A 12,308-nucleotide genomic window follows, 5' to 3' on the forward strand; every position below is an offset into this window, starting at 1 on the left:
TGACTCTTACTTTCAGTACTCCAGTGACAGTGGAGATGACACCCAGATGCTGCTAGCCATCTGGATCCTTTCTATTTCAACTAAGTCTCAATTAAGTAATTAAGTTTCAATTAAGTCATTAAGCACCGCTGTTTCAGAGTGAATACTACCATTAACTAAATAAAAGAGAAATGAATCAGATTCAGAGCATCAGGAGACTTACAAAAATATTCTAAATTTGTGTCAACCACTTTCCTGATTGTTGACATCAGAACTTCCTACAAAGGTGCAAGTATGCAGTTTCTTCTTTTAACATGTTACATTGCAGCTGTACACCGTGGCTGCTATCAGTGACATCGTACAGTTAAAAGCAACATCTCTGATGAAGTTATGTGCACAGTTCATTGGCATTGGAAGATCTGGTGCAGCTGCTGTAACAGGCTGATAGAACGTAGCAGCACTCGTTAGTAAAAATATCAGCCATAACAGGACTATCACTCACCACATCATACACAAGTTAGAGCCAATCAAAGACGTTACAGAGCCAGGTTAAAAAAAATATTCATTGACTCTTAACTCAATCTCCAAAAATCTGCTCATGAATAATAGAACAGAGTTGCCCTTCGCGTGTATGGATAGTTGCAGATGTGGGTGACATGCTTTAGATGTTGGTACACAGAAAAGGTTGTCATCAAAGCAGACTGTTTTCTTAGTCTTACACAGCAAATCCAGCATGTCCAAATTAACACTGTCGGATTTGATTTCAACACTATTAAAGTGTCTATATGGGTCCACACCAGAGAGTGTTAATTTAACTCTTTTTGGAGAGTTGGTACGTTAACTCTGATTTAGTGTTAAACACCAAATCTGTCTGGAGTTGATAATTTAACACTTGGTGTTAAGAGTTTATATATTAACTCTCAAAGAGTATTTTAGTTTAACTACGTAAGAGTTATCTTCTAATTCATTCTAAAAAGCGGGAATTTTACTGTTCTGAACTTCTAGAAATTTCTTTTGGAAATAAACATTTACTAAAAAGATGCAATGGTTTTTGAAAAACATTTATTCTGAACTGTGCACCACAATTTCAAAACATTTTCTGAAAGATGTAACAGTATACATGTTCTCACTTTCATTAGAATTTTGTTTATCAAAAGGTCTGACATGGTAAATGCAAATAACAGCATTCTCATCACTTATTTCTTCAATACAATATGCATGTCCTTCATTCATCACTTTGTGGAACTTCAACGCACTTCTGCTCTCCCCCATATTCCATCTTCACAAGCATATCCTGTGTGGAGATCGAATAAAAATTAGTTGACACTAATTAATGGCACAAATAATCCAGTAAACAATTGCAGCACAGTAAAAAAAAAAAAGGAATCCTCTTTGAGCCATTACTTGTGTAAAGTATTTTCCCAAAAGACAAGGACACAGGCAACAGGTAATACTGAACTAAATGTAAAACCTCAACCTTTTTCATTTTTACCTAAACCGTGTGCACAAAACTCTGGAGGGATCTATGCTAACGTAGAATCCAGTCAGGACGCCTGCTACTGCTGTTTGCTCGTTTTTTTTGTTATGGGCGATCGTTTTCAGGCTTCAAGTAGCACCATTATACCAACATTTCACACTCTAGACATTGTTTTAGGTGTATTTGACCAAAGATTTGACTGAAAATTCACATGCAAGCTTTTTTTCAAGGCTGTGGTATTTGCCCGCAAACAATACCTTTCAGCTAGCTAAAACAGAATATTACGCTATCAGCGAGCAACATGGCTAATGCCTTTCACACAGCTTTGTCTCAACTCCAAAGAGCCACAGAAGTAAAAGCTAATAACAATTGAAACAATCTTTGAAAAAATGACTTACCAAGCATGGCAAACAACTCAAATATGTAGAGCAAAATGTTCTGAAACGGCTTCACTTCAGCTTCGATTGGAGCCGTGCTGGGGGCGGAGTCTGTGAATTTACTCTGTTGGTGTCATAGCCCCTGTAGGAGTTCAGAGTTAAGAGGTCAAGAGTTAATGTTTCCATTGTAACACCTCCAGATTTGACAGAGAAACACTCATTTTTAACACTCGATTTTAACTACTATCATTTTACACCTCAGAGTTACATTAAAAGAATGTGACTCTGCTTAGAGTAAAATTAACTCTACTTTTGCAAGGAGACTATTAACACCAAAAAATTTAACACTTTTGAATTTGCTGTGTAGAAACTACTATAGCGGAATATTTATGTATTATTATAGTGACAGAACTTTATGTTGTTGCACGCTGCCTGAAAACGAAATTCAAGTGGGACAGACAGACAGTGTTGTAGGGATTAGCGATAACCACCAAGCTTTTTATTTGTGTTCATGGAACTTTTTGATCAGATCCTGAATCGTTGACTTAATATTCAATCTAACATTATTTGCAATCTGAAAATATCTGATCAAAAATTGGGAAATAAGTCTAAGAATATGACCAAACATTCTGCGTCAGCTCTGCATGGGCAGTTTTCTCTGTTTGGTGTTATACACACATTTCCTTTAGAGCAAAAACAGTACTGAAGCTTGATAGTCAGTCCAAGTTTTATTAATTTTATTACTGGTGTTGCCTCCATATCACAGGAGTCTGTGTGTTTGAAGAAATGTGCCTGCAGTGCAACCAGCAGATTAAACCTGATGCTATCTGTTCACTCCAAACACCACAAATGGAAAGAATGAGTTAGGAAGTTCAGCTGAAAATCTTTCAGCAACATGTTTAACAGCTCCTATATCACACCAGTGAAACAGCCCTTTGGGTGTATTTGAAACTGGTGGTTTCATAATGTGCTGTTTGAAGTTCCTCTCCACAGTTTTTCCTCATGTAAAATGGGTTTTTGTTTTGCAGAGGCAGTTATTGCAATGTAACACCAAAATGTAAAAATATATGCATTTTTAAAATTGTAATGTTTTGTTTTTTGTATTAAAGGTCATGCAGTGTTGGGAAGGTAGAGACTGTATTTAGTTTAAATAACATTACCAAAGTATTTTCTCTGTGTAGATGAGTTACAGGAAAGGTGAACACAAAAGCTTCTAAAATGTCATTGGGCCTCCTTTTCTACTTTATTGGTAGAAAGACTGGTTAACAAGGCTTTCAGTAGATTCAGAGTGTAGAATATATTGAGGTCCTTTGGTGAGAGGTGGCATCCCCTTGGCTGGCTCTTCATATTTCTACACAAGAGGATAGTAAAAGAGTTCCATCGAATCTCTTGTGAGTGGCAGGAGGACGTACTGTCACGTTCTCTCTGTCTCTCTCCCAATGCCATCTCTCCTCTATGATATTTATTTATGTGTGGTGTTTTTTGTTTTTTTAATATCTTGTCCTGTTTGGCAGCTTTTGCAATCAGAATTGTGATCTGAATGCATGGTGGTGCCAAACACATTTTGCTTTTGCAAGAACAGCTACATAGAATCTCTACAGGCTCCTCATGTTCAGATGAATCTTTTATATATTTTTTTCATTTTTATTTGTGTTATTTCAGATATGACATGTTATGCACCTGTAAAAATACAAAAAACAGAACAAACATGTATCAGCTGGGACACAAAAAATTAGAAAATACACAAAATACACCCATACATCAATCTTCCTATAGTGTGTGTGTGTGTGTGTGTGTGTGTGTGTGTGTGTGTGTGTGTGTGTGTGTGTGTGAGAGAGAGAGAGAGAGCGGGAGGGAGACAATTGAAAGTCTGCTACTACCTTAAGTAGTGGCCGCCTGGCACCCGGCGCTGGATTGTTGTATTGCAACAGTTGGTGAAACCTGGATCTTTTACCACTGTGGTTTTGCTCTTCGCTTCTGTTGTTTCCTGTCTGACAAGTGATCCCTGACACGTGTATTCGACACTGATGCCTCTTGGCTGACTTGTTTCAGACACGTCCAGCCAGGTGGCGACCCTGAGTAGACTTATTTTATAAGAATTAAGATGAATTAAGATGGCGCCGGTGAGGTCGGCTGCCGTCACGACTGCTCCGACCACTTTTTCTTTGTCTTTGTTTTTTAAGTTAGTTTTCAGCGTTTCTAAATCGGCAAAATCATCACCATTGGGTACATTAGGTATGACAGTGACACTCTTGTTTCTATTGGTATACAATGTACTCACAATTCGAAGTTTTTAACTCCGGATCCGAGCTGGCCGAGTGAGATCTCGAGGGAGAACAAAGGGAAGCGGCGGCGGCCTAGAGGGAAGCGAGCCGGCGTCAGGAACAGGCTGAGAGCTCGTGCACACCGCACACCTCTGCCTAGCATCCTGCTCGCCAACGTCCAGTCACTGGAGAACAAGCTTGACGACCTCAGGGCCAGGATAAAGTTCCAGAGAGACATTCGGGACTGCAATCTCCTCTGCTTCACCGAGACATGGCTGAACCCAGCGGTGCCGGACCACGCCATCCAGCCGGCCGAGTTCTTCTCGGTTCACCGCATGGACAGGACACGGGACTCGGGGAAGTCAAGGGGAGGCGGCGTGTGTTTAATGGTGAACAACAACTGGTGCAACAGTGCGAACGTTGTTCCTCTCACACGCTCCTGCACACCAAATCTGGAACTACTGTCCATCATGTGTCGTCCTTTTTATCTACCTCGGGAATTTACATCGGTCATTGTAAGTGCCGTTTATATTCCACCACAAGCGGACACGGTCACCGCCTTATGCGAGCTGCATGAGGCACTCACACAGCACCAGACACAACACCGGGATGCTGCGCTTATTGTGACGGGGGACTTTAATAGCGCCAACCTCAAACGCGCAGCGCCGAACTTTTATCAACACATCACCTGCCCCACCAGGGGTGAAAGGACACTGGACCACTGCTACACTACGGTCAAGGACGGCTACAAGGCACAATCCCGCCCCCCGTTTGGCAAATCTGATCACGCCGCCATCTTCCTCATGCCAAAATACAAACAAAGGCTGAAACAGGAAGTTCCGGTTCAGAGGAAGGTCGCGCGCTGGACGGATCAATCGGTGGCCGCGTTACAGGACGCACTCGATGACGCAGACTGGGGCATGTTCAGAAACAGCTCCGACGATGACGTCAACGTGTTTACGGAAGCGGTTGTGGGATTCATCGGGAAACTAGCGGATGATACCGTGGAGACAAAGACTATCACAACGTTTCCCAACCAGAAGCCGTGGGTGGATAAAACCATCCGCGACGCTCTGAGATCCCGCACCGCTGCCTACAACACGGGACTCATGACGGGGGACATGGACCCGTACAAAGCCGCGTCATATAACGTGCGGAGGGCGGTGAAAGAGGCGAAGCAGCGCTACGGGAGGAAACTAGAGTCACAACTCCAACAGAGTGACTCTAGGAGCCTGTGGCGGGGACTAAGGACAATAACGGACTATAAAGCACCAACAACCGGTATGACGAACGCGGCCGTGACTCTGGCAGACGAGCTGAACACTTTCTATGCTCACTTCGAGGCTGCAGCTAAGGTCTCCAACAATGCTAGTGTTAGCGGCGCTAACGGCTGCAGACAGGAAGATACTGCCAGCACCGGAAACGTGCTCGTCATCTCCGAGCATGAAGTAAGGAGAGCCTTCAAGAGAGTGAACACCAGGAAAGCAGCAGGACCAGACGGCATCCCAGGTCGTATCCTAAGAGACTGCGCATACCAGCTAGCTCCTGTGTTCACTGAGATATTCAACATCTCTTTATCTCAGTCGGTGATCCCCACATGCTTCAAAGAGTCCATCATTGTTCCTGTCCCGAAGAAACCCCACCCTGCTTCTCTCAATGACTATCGCCCTGTAGCCCTCACCTCAGTAGTGATGAAGTGCTTTGAACGCCTGGTCAGAGACTTCATAATTTCTTCACTACCAGACACACTGGACCCACTACAGTTCGCTTACCGTCCAAATCGTTCCACAGACGATGCCATCTCTCATCTCCTCCACACATCACTCACTCACTTGGACACTAGAAGGGGGAATTATGTTAAAATGCTCTTCATAGACTACAGCTCTGCATTTAACACCATAATTCCCTCCACACTCACCACCAAGCTGGAGCATCTGGGACTCAGCTCATCTATGTGTTAGTGGATCTCCAACTTCCTAACTGGCAGACCACAGGCAGTAAGGATGGGCGGACATGTCTCAGCCTCCACCACTCTCAGCACTGGAGCCCCCCAGGGGTGTGTTCTGAGCCCCCTGCTGTACTCTTTGTACACATATGACTGTGTGGCCACTACCAGCTCCACCACCATCATCAAGTTTGCTGACGACACCGTCGTGGTGGGCCTGATCTCTGATAACAACGAGACGGCCTACGTGAAGGAGATTAGGAATCTGGAGAACTGGTGCCAGAGGAACAACCTCCTTCTAAACGTCAGTAAGACAAAGGAGCTGATAGTGGACTTCAGCACTAAGCAGGAGAGGAACTACCAGACCCCCGTCATCAACGAGTGCCCAGTGGAGAGAGTGGACAGCTTCAAATACCTCGGAGTTCACATCACGCAGGACCTGTCATGGTCCTGTCACATCAACACCGTGGTGAAAAAGGCCCGACAGCGTCTCTACCACCTCAGACGCTTGAGAGACTTCCAACTGCCCTCCAAGGTGCTCAGGAACTTTTACTCGTGCACCATAGAGAGCATCCTGGCGGGAAACATCTTAACCTGGTTCGGGAACAGCACCATGCAGGACAGACGAGCTCTACAGAGGGTTGTGCGGTCAGCTGAGCGCACCATCCGCTCCGAGCTCCCTGACCTGCACTCAATCTACAGCAGGCGGTGCTGGACCAAGGCCAGGAAGATCGTGAAGGACCTCAGCCATCCCAACAACAGACTGTTCTCTCTGTTGAGGTCAGGAAAGCGATTCCGCTCCCTGAAGACCAACACAGAGAGACTGAGGAGGAGCTTCTTCCCGCAGGCGATACGGTCTCTCAATCACACCACCACACAGTACTGACCCACACATATGGTTCTTACACACACACTGGACTTTCTGGACATTGTTTTTGCACAACACTGGTCACTATATTCTTCATTTCCAGTTAATACTTGTACAGCTGCTGTTATTGTGTATATATTTATTTATATTTAGATTTCTTCATACATTCTTATATAGTTCTATATTGTGTATTGTGTATTTTGTTGTACAGTTATTTTATTTTCAACTTTAATTTATATATTTTATCTTATTCTTCCCAGTTAAATTTACCCTTCATTCTAATTTGTGTTGTACAGTTATTTCATTTTTAACCTTAATTTATATTTTATTCCTTCCTAGTTAAATTTACCCTTTTTAATTTTTCATATTTATTTCCTATCTTATTCATAGCCTTTCCTTTTTTGTTTTCTTTAGGTCACGAGCAGTTGTCCAAGCATTTCACTACATATCGTACTGTGTATGACTGTGTACGTGACAAATAAAATTTGAATTTGAATTTAAAATTTGAATTTGAATTTGAATTTAAGACCTTGGTATCACCCCCCCCCCCCCCCCCCCCCCCCCCCCCCCACACACACACACACACACACACACAAAATGGAGAAGGCTGCATGACAGAGAGGTCTGACCAGCTCTACTAAGACTGCTGCTCAACAACCTGGATGGTGTCCATCTTTGCATGGACAGATGACTACATAAACTCAGTAGAATCAATGACAAGCAATGGTAAAAAAGCTGGGCGACCCATTCTCATTTTTTTAAAACTCATATCAGGGAAGCCAATACTGCTACTGGCTAGTATATATATTTTATATTTATATAATTAAAAGAAAATACACAGCTTATTGTAAACATGCAATGCAGACTATTAATAAAGGCTATTAAGACAGTTTGTCTTGAAAATCTCAGGTATATTACATCTTTGTCTGGATTTGTGTTTGGCCAAATATCTTTGAATAGCCTTATAATGTGTAATGAAAATGAATGTGATACTATTTGGATAATGACACAGATTTTGTAAGTTTGACTCTTTCTTTTCTTAACCAGTTCTTTTACTTATTTTACATAATTGTAACCATGATAATACTGGATCGTACCCACTTTAATGTTAAAGCTGGATTTTAATAACAGAAAATCTGTAGCATATCAACTAACTGTGAACGCGAAGTACATGACGTACACAAGGCACAAACATGAACAACAAAAACACAAGTTTTTAAACGTTGTTTAAAGTATCAGATTCACCAGGACAAGTAACTGTTCGAAATCTCTTTCTTCTTGGTGCTTAGCACTTCATCGGAGAGCAACATGGGGTTAACAACTTGCCCACGGATACTTGACATGCAGACCGCAGAAGACAGGAATTGAACCACCAATTGAACCCTAACCATGCTGCCTCTCACATCACACGTAGATATTATTTCTTCAGTGGGTCTGACATGTAACAGACCAACAGCTTATTAAGAAGGCTGTCGTTGTCAGTGTGTACTGTCTTCCCGGCATTTGGACATATTCCATTTGGGTTTATTCTTCTTTAGCATGTGTTTAAAATGCAACAAGGGCTAACCCTAATATATTTGGTACCGCCCAGGTATTGCTAAATGATTTGCTGGTCAACAGGTGGATGTCTTCACAGGTAGTTCTCAAAATGTGATTTTCATCTCTTGGTAGTCTGTGCAGTAATTTTCACTGTGATGTGAATTATTGGATATGTGTTCATGCATGTCTCATTTTAATTTTATGGGCTTGTTACCGCCTATGATCAGGACACTTTTAACATTTCTTTTTTTCTTCTTTTTCTCAGTGATCAGATTTTCTCTGGCTAAATAAAAGTTGAATTTAAACCAGTTCCTCCCATTGACCAGAAGGTGGCATTAGAAGCCTTCAGAAGACTTGCAACCTTAAGTAACGATGTAGTAATCATGTAGAGGCAGACAATGACTCAGAGGGAGAAGGGAAAGTGTGAGGATCAATTGAAACATCCATTATTATGGACTGCTGTAGACTGGCGCATTGACTATAATTTCACCCCGTTCACATCAGAGGGATCCTTTTCTTTCTTTAGAGTCCTGACCTCGATCCACCTGTGGAGCGCTGTATCTGTTGAATGCAACACAAAGCCGGCATTTAACATTCTGCAGATGAAACGCATCTTTAACTGATGTCATTTTCTGAACACACCTAAATCACTGTGGTAATAATAGCTCTGAGCTATAAATGATCTTTAAATACTGTAGCTGTTCTACAAATGACCTCATCTTTACCAGTTTCTTGCAATTGGTGAAAATGTAATCTATGAAGTATCGAGCAAAGAAACGAGTGTTCATACAAAGATTATTTATGGTTAGACTTCCACACTTCCTGTGTTCAAAGTTAAAGTCTTACAGTGCCCATTTTCATATCAGTTACTCTTCTGGATTCTTTAACGCTGCATTATTTTCCCTCTATTCCATTTCTTAGTTGAATTAATTTTGCTTATTAAATTCCTCAGTAGGGTGCCTGCTGTCTTTTAAAAGTCTCTCTCTGACTGATTTTAAGTCATTTCTTTGGATGTGGTTAAAGTCTGCAGCTCTCAGGAACAGCAGGAGTCTAAAACAGCAGGAGACGTACAGGCAAACGCCATTTTCAGGTGTGAAAGTAACTTGTTTGGGTATGTCCATGTGGTTAAAAAAAACAAAACAACCCCCCCACAAAACAAACGAAAAAACCCAGAAGGGATTATTCTGGATCCAGAGCTCTCATTTCAGGTGGGAGCACATAAGTAACACATGGCATATGAAGTGAGGCAGGGAGAGACAGAAGGAGAAAAGGCTGGCACACAAATCTGTGCGTCCAATCTGTTGTCGACAACACGACTGTCGTGCACAAGATAATGATCCAGCCTGCAATCCATCACTGTCTCTGAAAGACAGCCGCTTCTTTCCCAAACTGTGACCGTGCAGGAGGGCTCGAAATGATGCCTTCTCAAACCGTGCCCCGTGATACTTTGATCCAGAGCTCTGCGTCCCACACTCTTGCAAAGTAAAGTGCCTTATTGTACCTTTTGAACTCTTATATATATATATATATATATATATATATATATATATATATATATATATATATATATATATATATATATATATATATTAGGGGTGCAACGATATTCGTATCGATATTGAACCGTTCGATACAGTGCTTTCGGTTCGGTACGCATATGTATCGAACAATACAACATTTGTAATTTATTTTATCAACTTTCCTTCTGACGATGCTGTCTGTGTTGAGCGCTCAGTGAATCTGTGTTCGACTACTCCGCCTAGGCTGCACTGTCCAGCGCAGATCCACTGAGCGCTCAACACAGACAGCATAGTCAGAAGGAAGAGCGCAGGGCACCTCCCCCACCCTCATTCAGATCTGGCGTTTGGAATTATTTTGGTTTTCATGTGACGTATGACCCTGAAGGTAAGCGAGTCATGGACTAAAGTAAAACAGTATGTTGGATGTGCCATGCAATGCTCAATTACATTGGTGTGAACTAGTGTGTTAGCGCAGTTAGCTCGTTAACGTGTTGGCCGTCTAGCCCCATGCACGGAGCGATCGGCGGTAGCTCGTTAACGGAGATTTGCCGTGTTGTGGCGTTAAGGTCATTTCAACGAGATTAACCTGAAAGCACTAGTGGGAACACGACGAATATGACTGCACATTTACGCCGACATCATCCTAGTGCAAAGACAAGTGGAAGCAGACAAAAAAAAGCAAGCATGCTACTAACTTTAGCCGAGTCATTTAGACAGCTGTTAGCACATGATTCTCCTTATGCTGCTGAGAATATAGCCCAGAAGAAGCGGATAGTATAGCTTTTATTTTGGAAAGAGCCATTTCTCTGTAATAAACTCTCTTTTCCAAAGATGAGTGATTCCTCAATCAGATACAGGGCTTGCAATATCGCTAGCCCGACGTCCCGGAGCTAGCGATTTTTTCAGTCGGGCTACCAAAATCTATCTCTGCCCTGCCCATCGGGCTATTGTAGGAAAAATATATGTCAATGCTTTTGCATTCTTTCAGAAATGTAGCTGGGTAATTATGTCATTGGCATCGGTGAGCCACTGTCAATATGTGACATATTGAAGTCGCGTTTGAATTTGCGCTCATTTTTTTGCTTTCACTTTGCAATCGTGCGAACTGTGTATAGAGAGTGACAGTACTGATCTGTGAGTGATGATAATTTGTGCACCAATTCCTCTGACATCGTCTTATTAATCGTTAGCTTACTATGCAAACATGACAAGTGAAATCTCCCGCAGCTTAAACATGTGAGAGGTTGATCGCGCAGAGAATCGCTGAGCTTATGTGAGTGAGTGTGTAAAAGCATTTCAGTTCTGCTGAGCCAAATAAGACAGGTCAGGGTGAAGAAGTGACAGCAAAAGAAAAGCTTACCACAAAACGGAGAAGTTATGACAAATCAGACTATAAGGCAAAAAGAAAGTGCAGCTTTATGGTTTCATGGACAAAAGAATTTCTGTGGCTGCGATATGACGAGCTAAATAACCAGGGCTGCACATAAGTGGTCCGCAGGTGCGCATTCGCTGTCAAAATAAAAAACACGCACAAGGGTTAGGGTTAAATTTAAAAACTGTACTTTTGAGTTAAAATATATATTTATAATTTTAATAAATGACAAATTAAAAATGCATGAACATTTTTTTGTATCGAAAAAATATCGAACCGTGACACCAAAGTATCGAACCGAACCGAACCGTGAATTTTGTGTATCGTTGCACCCCTAATATGTATATATATATATATATATATATATATATATATATATATATATATATATATATAACCATGGAAAGATATTTGACACAGGAGGTTATGGTTAAGGTGACGATTGCAGTGGTCAAGAGTATTATTAATGACATATATACTGTACAGAGGCACTAATCATGGCAGCACAGGAACAAGCTCTGAGCACAGGATCCATAGAGGCTGGGGTCTATCACACCAGGCAAGACCCCAGGTGCAGGCTGTGTAAAGATGCCCCAGAGACAATCCAGCACATAACAGCAGGGTGCAAGATGCTAGCAGGCAAGGCATACATGGAACGCCATAACCAAGTGGCCGGCATAGTGTACAGGAACATCTGTGCCGAGTATAACCTGGAAGTCCCGATGTCAAAATGGGAGATGCCCCCAAGGGTGGTGGAGAATGACCGAGCTAAGATCCTGTGGGACTTCCAGATACAGACGGACAAAATGGTGGTGGCTAACCAACCGGACATAGTGGTGGTAGACAAACAGAAGAAGACGGCCGTAGTGATCGATGTAGCGATACTGAATGACAGCAACATCAGGAAGAAGGAACACGAGAAGCTGGAGAAGTACCGAGGGCTCAGAGAAGAGCTGCAGAACATGTG

The 12,308-nt window shown here is 42.2% G+C and overlaps 1 long non-coding RNA gene across 1 annotated transcript in view; it reads right to left on the minus strand.

The window, feature by feature from the left end:
- Window positions 1-1,024: 1,024 nt before the first annotated feature.
- LOC308405971 overlaps window positions 1,025-12,308 on the minus strand; it is a 36,546-nt gene continuing 25,262 nt past the window's right edge. The window contains exons 2-3 of the long non-coding RNA XR_013973425.1: window positions 1,855-1,975; window positions 1,025-1,273 (exon numbers count right to left, since the gene is read on the minus strand). This is a non-coding gene — a long non-coding RNA (uncharacterized lncRNA). The remainder of the gene's footprint in view (window positions 1,274-1,854; window positions 1,976-12,308) is intronic.

The sequence above is a fragment of the Rhamphochromis sp. 'chilingali' genome, assembly GCF_963969265.1.
Source record: "Rhamphochromis sp. 'chilingali' genome assembly, chromosome: 11".
NCBI lineage: Eukaryota > Metazoa > Chordata > Actinopteri > Cichliformes > Cichlidae > Rhamphochromis > Rhamphochromis sp. 'chilingali'.